This window comes from Thunnus thynnus, chromosome 7 (genome assembly GCF_963924715.1).
Source record: "Thunnus thynnus chromosome 7, fThuThy2.1, whole genome shotgun sequence".
Classification (NCBI taxonomy): domain Eukaryota; kingdom Metazoa; phylum Chordata; class Actinopteri; order Scombriformes; family Scombridae; genus Thunnus; species Thunnus thynnus.
The window spans coordinates 16,797,567-16,802,984 of NC_089523.1; positions in this window are offsets into that span (position 1 = coordinate 16,797,567).

Consider the following 5,418-nt stretch of genomic DNA (forward strand, 5'->3'; position numbering starts at 1 on the left):
TTAATGTAATGTTACTGTACACATTTTGCTAATTTGTTTCCGGTGGTGTTTTTGATTTTGTTGTATGATTTAATGAATGCTAAATGGTGTTTTCCGTTTTGTAAAATAATGTGTTTTTGTACATTCTGGACACAGCTTATAACAGTTGCGGTGCATTGCATGGTTCATAGATGGACTATGAAGTATTTAACACAGGCTATGCCTCAGGGTTAGAAAATACTTCTTGCAGACAGGTGATGGAACAATTATGTAGCATCATGGCACTTGTCTGGCTTCATGATTTAAGTTATCCTAATTCTGCTCCAGCAGTTTAATTGTAGGAGAAGTACATCTAGATTATAGTAGATCATCATACAGTAATTTGTGTAAACATGGCAGTGAGATATACAGCATTTTAAAAGTAAAATAAAAAAGTAAACAAAAAAAGAAAACAGCTTTGACACATTATGGGGGGAACTAAGAGCTGAAAAACACACAGATCAACACATTACATATCTTTTTTTTAAATGCTGTGGGCTGCTGCATCCAAGAGATGACTTTGGAGTGCTATTGGCAAAATGATAAACAAGGCTAGTTCAAAATCAAGTATATGGCTGTACCATGTATGAAACGCTAGCGGGATTTTAATCAGGGTTTTAATCTGGTAAACAGGGGGTTTTAATTTGAAATGGATACAGGAAGTGGTGGCATTCAGCTGACCGATATTACTCAGTCACTCAGTCACAGACTTTTGTGTTTATAGGGCTGGCCCTACTGTTGATTTCAAGCCAAAACTAATTGTCCTCTAAATGATTGTGATTGTATTTATCTGTGCTAGAAATACTCACATAAAACCTTTCCAATGAGAGCACCCACAGAGGGTATTTAATGTGTTTGGCTGGCACATTTGAGGAGAGGTGCAATGTGCATTTTCTGTTCATCAGTGGGCAGTTGAAAAAAATTGTGTTGCCTTTATCCTTTACTTGTGCTGTGACCGTTCAGAATGTGCCTGTGTGGAAATAGTGGTGCTTCACAATTGCCACAGTCTTGGAACATATGGGACAAATTGGTTTTGAACTGCCCACGGAAGTACTTGCTCTGTTTTATGCGTGTAACTAAAGTCATTGTATATTGGTCTCGGAGCGCTTCCAAAACGCGGGTGACCTATGCTCAACAATGTACCTGAACGCTTCCTGTGTAGTCACTCGCTGCTGCTGATCCGCTAAACATGCTGCTAACACTACACTATTGTCTAGACACAGGGTAAGAGTGTCCATCTGCTGTCTACTTTTCTCTTTTTAGAGCACTTTTCTCTGACTTGTGTCACGCCTTGTCTCTGCTCTCTCTGACATGCTTGAGTCAGTCGACAGAGCCCTGAAGTTCATGCATGCCCCTGCACAGGGGGAAGAGGCTCAATGATCGCTGGTTTATTCAAAGTTTATTAATATTAAATGTACCACATGTCCAAACTGCACCGAATTCAACACTGTGTTTCTCTTGGGTCCACAGCCATACACCCCCAAAATGTGAGGTCGATCAAATGAATGGTTCAAGAGATACGCAAAGGATATGCAGACATACAGACACACAGACATAGGGACATACAGACAGAGATTCCTTCCTTTAGTAGATAGATAGCTCTGAAATGTAAATGTTACAGCAGGGTTATGTTTTATTTTTGTTGTCCCTCTAGTTGTCCTCACTGGTTTAGTCTTGCCCCCCTCCTGTGCAGTCAAATTAGTGTTAAGTGTTTGTACCTGTGTTGGTGCAACAGACTTTCCATCATCGTTAAGGTGATACTCAACCCAAAGTCCATCTTTTTTGTGTCAAATACTCATCACCTGTAGGCTTTAAAGGTGTCTGTTAAGTGCCGGTATTCAAGCAATTCAAGCAAACAATAGTTGTTAGCGATGAAAACAACAAGCCATGCAAGCTACAGTATATTTAGTCACATATTGGCCTGTTTACTGAGATATATTGAGAATAGGAATTAAATATTCTGTAGGAGCATTTTGAAGAGTTATGGTTGATACTTTTCAAGCCGAGCTGGTGAGTTTTTAAGATAGATAAAGATAGGGGTGTGCTGTGTAAGTTCCTTTGTTCAGTTCCTTGACATTAAAGGCCCTCTGCAACCATACACATCTTCTATGACAGAAGAAAGAGCTATAATAGGGATTATGTGAGATCATCAGAGGCAACGTACCAAAATGATAAAGGTGTCCCAACAACTGCAACAAAGCTAACCTGAAACTCATGGAGATGCCAATCAAACAGAGTCTGTTTGTACACACCCACACAGTACTATAAGGCATAATTAACCAAAGAAGTTAAATCACTCGTGGGTGTGCCACACGAGTGCAGTGAATTGTACAAAGGTGACACAGTTATGGTATATACCGTAGCTCCACTTTGTAAAAAAGCTGCAAACAGTTAGGTTATTCTGTTTTTGTTCAGTCTGTTGCTTTGGCATTGACATTTTTGTTTTGAGTTCCTCCTTTGTGTCTGCATTGTGTAAATATGCCCATGTGTAAAAGCAAACCTTTGTTACTTCCATCTGCCTCTCTTTGTGTCTCTACGTCTGGCAGCTCCCTCCTCCATTGTATGATTAAGTTTGATAATGTTTTCACACAGTATTATACTCTACCTCATTTTGTAGGTAATGCTCCCTTTTTATTTGTGCAACAGTTCTGAAATCTTAATTCAATTGGTCAAAAACAAGTCCATGCAACATTTACATATGTGCCATTTTATAACAGCATTACTGCAGCAACACTTCTGTAAAATGACTGAAACATTGTAACAGAGCATGTATCATAATTCATTATTCAACATACAATTGATGTTGCCTGGCTGTGATAGTGAGCCAGGATTGTACAATATCAGGACCCTGAAACTGAAGCAGCTACTGTGAATGGAATTCAGCCTCCATTCATTTGATTATTTACACCTGTGCTTTTCCATCATAATAAGATAAGATCATAATATAAAAGGATTTTATATTTATTTTTTGTCTATGACAGCAGTATTGTTGGTTGCTATGGTTAAGATATGTTTATATTTGCATACCTAAAACTTCATGGTTAAGGTCATAATCATGAAGGAAACCAGTGTTGATTGTCTGTAGGAGACATGTGTCAAAGTCTTCATCAACACTAAATCACACTACTTCCTTTTTTGTTACCAATAGGACAGACAAAGGTCACTTGTCAGGGTTGTTTTATGTATTCAAAAAAACAGCCAATGCTGTTGTTTTTTCTGATTAGGACAGTCTCGCATAAAGTGTCTTGTGAAAAAATCACAACACATTTTCAATCACTTGCAATGAGATGATTGCAGTCTCATGATTTCTGCAGTCAACTGCCAGGCTGCTGGCAGTTGATTAAGCTACATCATTGTCTTTATTGTTTATTATATGCTTCTCATTTTCATCAAACTGCATTATCAGCTCTTGTACTGTGGCTCTGAAGTTAATAGTGTGCTTCTTTGCATTGTTTTCTGCCTTTGATTATTTGAACTGTGCATTCCTCTACTAAGTCTTTTTATTTTTTAATTCTGGTATTGTGAGCATGATCTGACAGTATGTAGCAAATTTATTCATTCTCAATGGAGAACCTTCAAGTTACTTCAGTGAAACGAAGACTTTCACTGATAAGTCTTCTTTTGTCACATTTCCCTCGGGCCTGAGATGAGTATTTCATACTATGGTATTTCATAGAAATGTGCTGATTCCAAGTCTGTCGTACTCATGTTTGGATTCCCAGGCTGCTTTGTGTCTGTCTGGTTCTGTGTGGTGTGTCCTACAGAAAGTGGACAAAAAAAAGAAAATATGAACTCTGCTAATAAGATAATGCAAATTTGGTGAGTTCTTCAATTAAAAACACGGGAATTGTTCCCACACCAGATGAGCATAACACAGTCTAAGAAGAGTCAGCTAGCCAAACACACACAAACACACAGCCCACAAAAGCCTTGTAAAATTAAATCTGGTAAACAGCATAAAGCATGCAAAAACACCGGTGTGATCCTCAAACATTGTTCTAAGCATTCAAAAATGAACAAGCCAAGTACAGTATGTAGCAACACCAGAGTAGAGCATAGGACACACAATGAGGACACATCCCATTCTCTCATGATTTGTACTGGGATCTGATTGAAGTGGTTTACCAGTCTAGTGTGCAGAAATGAAAGGGTTGTGTACTTATTTTTGCTGGATCCTAGTGCCATGCTGGAAGATTAAATGAATGCACCCACACTGAAGCGTGCATAATTGCGCAGTGCTTTGGAGATGCACAGCACATCCCTCATATTAGAGGCTGCAGACTGATGTATACTGATGCATACAGATGCAGGGGAGTCTTGCAATACAGCTGCCAGCCAAAAATGGCACCAATGAGCACAATGCAGATGAGCAGCACTCTAATCTATGAGCGAAGTAGAAATTAACTTGAGTTTGACATGGTTTGTGTGGAGTTTAATGAAATTCACATGGATCCATCAGAGTAAGCTGCATTTTTGTTTCTTTACACACGCTTAATATGAATATGAATTTCACTGACACTGAGAAATTAATCTTCCCCCTCATGTGATGGAATTTGAATACATTAGTTCTTTATTAACATTTTACACCAGAAATGGGTGCTTTACCTGAATAGCCACACAGGACCATAACAATGCCACAGTGTCAAGGGTATTTCATCCTCACTCCTCATCTTCCTCTCTGCCACAGAATCCTTCCTTCAACCTCGCCTATCCCTCTCTGTCTGCCTCAGTGTCCATCTCTCTATGTCTCCTTTACCAGTGGTATTTTATAGCTGATCTCTCTCTATCTATCTCTCTCTCCCTTCCTCTCTTTCTCAGTCTCTCCAGTATTTTATAGCTGTTGCAACAGCCACCTGACCTTTCTTCTTGGTGATTACTTTATAATGAGACCACAACTCCCTCCATCCCTCTCTCTCCTTCCTGCTCACCACCTCTCTGTTCCTTCTATTGGCTATACATGTGTCTTTCTCCTTTTCAAGATTACTTTTATAATGTCTGTTATAAAACAGAGTACAGTGGAGAGTGGCATGAAACAGAGGATTGTGAAAGGAGAGCCAGATTTTAATGCATAAACTTGCAAATACATATAATGTACATAAATATGGGGATCTAATAGAATAGATATTTGTTTTTTTATCTACTCTCTGAAGTGGTACCTGCCAGCAGTTGAGCATCTCCTGGAAGATAGTTTTGTCAGTTGGCCTACCACTGGACCAACCAACCTCTAAAAGAAATTCATTGTTTTTGTATTCCCTGGAATTGCCATTGATAGGAAGGAAATAAAAACATCTCTCCTAATCAAAGAATTTAATAATCAAACCTAATGAGCCTGTTAAAGGGCAAAGCCTGTGTGATAAAGAATGGCCTGTCAGAGGCATTTAACAATTAACAATCACTTGT